The sequence below is a fragment of the Chenopodium album genome, chromosome 4 (genome assembly GCF_948465745.1).
Source record: "Chenopodium album chromosome 4, dcCheAlbu1.1, whole genome shotgun sequence".
Lineage (NCBI taxonomy): Eukaryota > Viridiplantae > Streptophyta > Magnoliopsida > Caryophyllales > Amaranthaceae > Chenopodium > Chenopodium album.
In genome coordinates this window covers 66,142,411-66,148,766 of record NC_137837.1, presented here as the reverse complement: position 1 = coordinate 66,148,766, position 6,356 = coordinate 66,142,411, and the positions used below count along the sequence as shown (strand labels likewise).

The 6,356-nt window shown below is 33.9% G+C and overlaps 1 long non-coding RNA gene across 3 annotated transcripts; it reads left to right on the top strand.

Annotated features, from left to right (window-relative positions):
• The first annotated feature begins 1,296 nt into the window (after positions 1-1,296).
• LOC145629210 (uncharacterized) lies at positions 1,297-5,997 on the top strand. Of its 3 annotated transcripts, XR_014111615.1 has the most exons (6): positions 1,297-1,601; positions 1,684-1,767; positions 2,166-2,241; positions 4,050-4,137; positions 4,439-4,662; positions 5,519-5,997. It is a non-coding gene; the product is annotated as an uncharacterized LOC145629210 (long non-coding RNA). The 3 variants fall into 3 exon arrangements; XR_014111614.1 differs by having other exon boundaries at positions 1,297-1,767; positions 4,439-4,619; XR_014111613.1 differs by having other exon boundaries at positions 1,297-1,767.
• The last annotated feature ends 359 nt before the right edge of the window (positions 5,998-6,356 follow it).

The following is a 6,356-nucleotide window of genomic DNA, read 5'->3' as shown; positions in this document are numbered from 1 at the left end:
CATATGGAGAAGTATGTAGGGTTTTGAGCTTCCTAACCTAGTCTAATTATAATATGACTATAAATAGACTTAGTGCCTAGGGTTTTGAACATGCAATTTAGTGATCAATAAGATCAAACTCGAGTTAGCAAACACGAAACCAAGCCCCTCAAATCTCTCTCTCTCTCTCTCTCTCTCTCTCTCTCTCTCTCTCTCTCTCTCTCTCTCTCTCTCTCTCTCCTCCTTCTTGGCGCCAGTGGTGTCACGTGGTGGTGATGGTTTGTGCAATGGTCGATTGTCCGTTAGAGGTGGTGAGCGTGATTTTCCTTTTCACTCGACCAATCTAGTGTTGGTGGACGGTTCGTTCGAATCCTGTGGACTAAGTAGAGGAACAACTCTTGGGGCTCTGTTATCTCTCTAATTTATCGATCAAATTGCTTCATGGAGATCACGTTTTAAAGATATGATTATGTGTCTTGTGTGTTATACATGCGATCTTGGTTTAGGCGCTTATAAATATGATTCATGAAATTTAGCTTTTAGTACCTATAAACTCTTTCATATTCCAATTTTGCTAAGATGATTCTAAAAGGAAAGTTTTAGAAACCCATGTCATATGTCTAAGGTTGGTTTTATCCAACTCAAAACGTGTGAGTAAAATGCCAACACCATATTCATTTAGAAAAAAAGACAAGTATAGAAATCCAATAAAAATCTCTTATCTTAAATATGATTGAATATAATAAAGTGATTTGAAGTCTTTATGATCAAAAGTTGGTCAAATGACATTATCTTCATTCAAATCATATGGAGTTAAATAACTGATCAAACTCTAATATGAATAATGATTGAATAAACTTAGCAAAATCATGAAAAGTGCTTAAAGAAGTTAAGCAAAGTATCATTTTGAACCTAAGAAAAATGTTCAAAGTGGCTCAAAGGGAAAGGTTTTAGAAGTTATAAAACCTAAAACTACTTATATGCACTAGTGGAAAAAGTTTCATTTGTAACGGGTTATTTGTAACGGGCAAAGCTATGCCCGTTACATTAAATACATTCGTAACGGGCAAAATATTGTCCATTACAAACAGTATAGTATTTGTAACGGGCACCATGTGTCCGTTACAATTACTATATTATTTGTAATGGGCAAAATATTGTTCGTTATGAATAAATATTTATTCGTAACGGACACCATGTGCCCGTTACGAATATTTGGCCCAGTTGGAAAGAGCAGCCCATGAAAAGAGGAGCCCATTTCTAATTATTAGGGTTTTACACTCCTTGTCAGCCGTCAAACACTCATATCCTCCATTCTTTCCTCTCTCCTCTCTCATTTTTCTAACTCACTCTCTCTCTTCTACGACTCAATTCACTCAATCTCCTCCATTTCACCACCCTAATTCCTTTATTCTCTTGTTTGTTAGAGTCTTTCGAATGTCTGAAGGACTATTACTCCCTCTACACCGTCGACGGCGGCGAAAAGGCCATCATCTTCGACCGTTTTCGAGGAGTTCTCGATGAAACTGTCGGCGAAGTTACTCATGTCCGAATTCCATGGCTCCAAAAGCCTTACACCTTCGACATTCGTACTCGACCTCACAATTTTTCATCAATTTCTGGTACTAAGGATCTTCAGATGGTGAATCTTACTCTTAGGGTTTTGTCTTGCCTTATCAGAATCGTCTTCCTCATATTTTTCAGACTCTTAGGGTCTATCATCAGATTGGAGTATGATGAGAAGGTTCTTCCTTCTATTGGTCTTGTCCGAGACAGCTTGATTAAGAGGTATTCATTTTGTTTTTTCTGTATTTTTTTTCCTGGAGATTATTTGTTGAATTATTGTTGATTTCGTTTCCCAATATCGTCTCAAAGGTTTGCCGTTTTGACTGGTTCAGAATTATTGGTGTTTCTTGTTGCATAATATTTTGCAAATTTTTGGACAATCTAGTTGTCGCTGTAATATTGTCGATTATCACCAAAAATTATCCACAAACCTAGATAATTTTGGTAAATGTATAAATTTCTATATAATAAATTTGAAGTAGTTGGACTTGATGTTGATTAAATTATTTATTATTATTGCTTAGTGACTAATTTGATTAACTAGTTGATACTAATAGTTGATACCAATGGTTGGGTATTTGTTTGAATTTTTCTGTTTATTTGTGGTTGCTTCTTGGCAGTTGAATTATTGGTGATCATGTTGTTGTACTACTCCAAAAAGGTTTGTGCTAATCTGGTGTGATGATTTGCTTAAAGGTAACATCTTTATTGTCAAGTAGGTTATTTGTTTCTTTCATTGCCGAATTTCTTCAAAGGTTTGTGCTTATTGATGATTAATCAGGACTTCAGGAGTGCTAATGGGTAACAAACTTGCTTCTATTTTGTTACAGGATATCGTATAATTACAGGCAACTTCAGTATATTATGAAGTTGCTTCTATTTTGTTTGCATTAGTTACATTGTTGCCTTTGTTGGGTGTTTGGCTATGTTTCTGTTATGAACCTTTTTGTGTTTCTGGTGGTTACTACTCTATATGAGGCAGTGTACTATCTATTTAGGAATTTTAAAAAAAATAAAAAATATTAACTGATCTGGCCATCTGGGGAGATTTAATTGGGGTAACACAGTGGTATTTAACTTATTTAGCTGCTAAAAAACTAAGTTGAAGGAAGAACTTTTACATTATATGTATTATCAATATATCCAATTTATAATTTATTTTATATATTTATTTTGTGAAAAAATCCAATTTATAATTTGATATAAAGAAGAATAGTGCTTGAGCATGAAGCATGTTTATACTATAGAAATTTGAATGTTGGTTCAATTGATTCCGGAAGTGTTAAATTACCCCATTTGGCCCCAAATTATTTGTTAGTGTAAGTAATGAAGCAGATTGATCAAATTCATATAACTCGTGGAGCTGAGGTTTGTTGGAAAGGATAATTTTGTGATCGTCAATTAAGTTCTTAGTGCTGTGAATGTGCTTGTTTTAGTCTAAATTTTCTAGAGCTAATCTAGTGAATTTCGGCAGGGAATAGTATGCTTGAAAATCCTAGTCTTTGCTAGTTGTAAGCTTGTAACTGTGTGTTTGTCTTATACATAGATGTAATATGTGTAATGATATCTAATCTTTGAGCTTAAGTGATTTGGCGCTCTGTTCTCCCCTATATATAGTGTTATTGATCTGATTTCATCTTAATTTTTGCTATTATTTTATTGGAGTATGTGAAGTTAGAATTCAGAGAGTGCTAAATTAAATAACAGCCACACTTGATGTTGACATATTTTTGTTTACTTAATGCTTCTTTAATTAACCTCCACTGGAATTTTAACTGTCTATTGAGTCCATGTTGAGTATTTTGAAATTTCTCAACACATCTTTGTATCTGACTCTTGACTCCTTGATCTGTAATTAAATCTCTGTGATATTGATATTGACTGGCTGTGATGTCTATAAAAGAAATTTTAATGGCTCTGCATTTAATCATTGTAGTCTGTGTTCCCTGTCTTTTCCTTAAATGCTTGGATTATGCTTTATGTTGTTGACACCCGTTTCTCCGAGACATGCTTTTAGTTTTAAAAATACTTCCCCTTTTGGATGTACATGGGCTTTATGAATTTTATGCAGTGTGTGGTACAAGGGATTTTTTTTCTTTAGTTATACGTAATGATAAATTTGATAAAAAAAAGGAATATAGATGAATGGACCATAGATGAATGCACATAGTTGGGAATATTCTTATGCTGATCAGTTTTGTGATTCGCAAACAATTCACTTTGTGTTGTACCCTTTTGTGCATTATGTTCTGATATGTTCTGATCCATTTTGAGTGGTACCCTTTTGTGCATTATGTTCACTTTGCTCATTCCCAATGCTTTTGTTCTACTGGATTTATTGTTCTCTTGATCTCTTCATAATCTTATTGTCTTCATTTAAGAAGGCTATAACTTATTTTCTAAAAATTTCCTGTAATCTATGTAGCTATGTCTGTTGGTTTAATAAAGAAGAATTTTGAGTATTTTTCTCAAGCATCAGGATCTTTTGTTGGACAATGATGCAGGAACAATAGCAGTATCTTGCACTCCTCTTAACAAAATGAGTACCTGTCATTCTTCTGATGCTTTGTAAAGATGATCAAGATAATACAGGTCAGTTGCATTAAGCTTTTCTCTATATAAAACGATCATTCAGCTCTTCTTGTCTTTTGTCTCATGCTCTTATTCAACATACACAGTAAATTCAAGTCAGTTGCAAGGTTTGATCAGTTGTCCATTTTCAGCTGTCAATTTTGTTTGCATGAGTTTTGTATATAAGTTGCTTTCAAAAGGCTTAGTGCAGCAACAGAAAAGGAAGGAGCGAGGGGGTGGATTGAGAAATCAAAATGAAGTACTACCAAATAAAATGTATTCTCTCGCAGGCTTTATGATAATTGGTGTATTCATGGTGCAGGAAGTTGCTTGTTTGGACAAGAAATTATTAATCAAGAGCATGTGGATCATGTAGCGTTGGAGGTGTCTATCAATTTAGAAATCTCGCCTTGTGGCATCTATTTGACAAATTTGCATCCAGAGCACAATGTCCATAGAGATTGATCCAGAGCACAATGTCCATAAAGAAAATATTTGTCCAGGTGACCTTAAAAGCCTCAACGATTCTCCTTTCCACAACACGTTGTAGGGCTCATAATCTTTATTTTTATTTCATTTAGAAAGTTTTAAAGAGTTTTGATTTGTCCATTTGTCCACTTGCAAGTTATATATAACATACATTCATCCAAAACTATACTATAGTACAATTGTAAAATACAACAAATCCAAAGGTCAGTCAATCATCAACCTTTCTAATCATATAATATTCCACGAACTAACTTAATTAAGGTGTATTATTTTTTATTATTGTTATGAAAATATCATCATTATTTCCAGAAATAAAGTGCCATGTTGTGCTAATAACTATATTTTATATTATAAAGTCATTAAGAATTTTCTATAACAACTGAATATATGGTTGGTGTGAGTAATGTCATTGACTTCAATTGTATATGTTAAAATTTACTTAGCCTCCACAATTTGGGAAAACTTTAGAGTACAAATAATTACATGAATTTTATTATAAATAATATAAGAATTATCACATGTACAAGCAATTATGTGTTGTGATTAGCTGTTTAATTACTTAAAGTAATTTCAAATGAGTTAATTGTTTGCATTGAGTTATTGCCTCCAACTTAACTTGTTAAAACTGTTGACTTCGAAAATGCATGGACTTAAATTTATACTTTCAGTGGTTCTAATTTTGACTGTAACCGCAGCTCAAGAACTGGATTCTGCAAAATTTTCAGAAGTTAGAGATGCTCTAGATGATAGATGCTAGTCCCTTGTAAATATCATTTTAGTCATGTGACACCAATATGCCAATTTCTAAAAAAAATCCGAAGACTCTTAAACACTCATAATTTAAGCAGAGGCTTTATAACAATGTGGGATACATTTATTTACTTATTTGAATTCATTCTTTTCCATGATGCAGAAACTGAAGGTTTGAAGTCCAGAAATGAATCATTTGTGTACACTGATACATAAATTGATATGTTCTGGGATGAGATAGAAAAAGAAGAGGCCAGCAAGCTGCAAACAGAAGCTTCAGATGTCACAATCTCTGTGAACGAGTATGAGGCTGCTAATGTTCATAAATGTTAGCCTGCTGTTGGAGCTGACAGTGATCTTGGTGAACAGAATCTTCAGGAAGTTAACGAGAGAAAAGAAAGGGGTGACAATGCTCTTGATTGCTGCTGTTACTATTGGCTTGTTGCTGTTTATGCTTATAATGTATTGCCTCACTAAATTTTTTAATCAATAGCGTTTTGGACTTCTCAATAGGAGAGTTTATAAGTAGCATACAAAATTGGATTTGGTGTATATGTTATGTTTGATAATATGTTTGTGGCATGAAATATTTAGGTTTGTTATAAATTATTATAATAATTTGGGTGGTAAATGGAAAGAAGAATAGGGGTATTTGTAACTAGCACCTGAAATGCTAGTTACAAATGGCCCTAATTTTTTGTCTTATTCGGAGATTATTCGTAACTTACAATGCCTGTTACGAATAATGGGTTATTCGTAACGAGCGTTTCAAGTGCCTGTTACGAATAATGACTTATTGTATTAAAATAACAACTTATTCGTAACGGGCACCTGAAACGCCCGTTACGAATAATCCATTATTCGTAACGGGCGTTTCAGGTGCTCGTTACGAATAAGTTGTTATTTGTAACGGACGGTGCCCGTTACGAACAACAAAGACATCCGTAACGGTCGCATACGTAACGGACGCTGCCCGTTACGGATGGGCCCTTTTTGCCCGT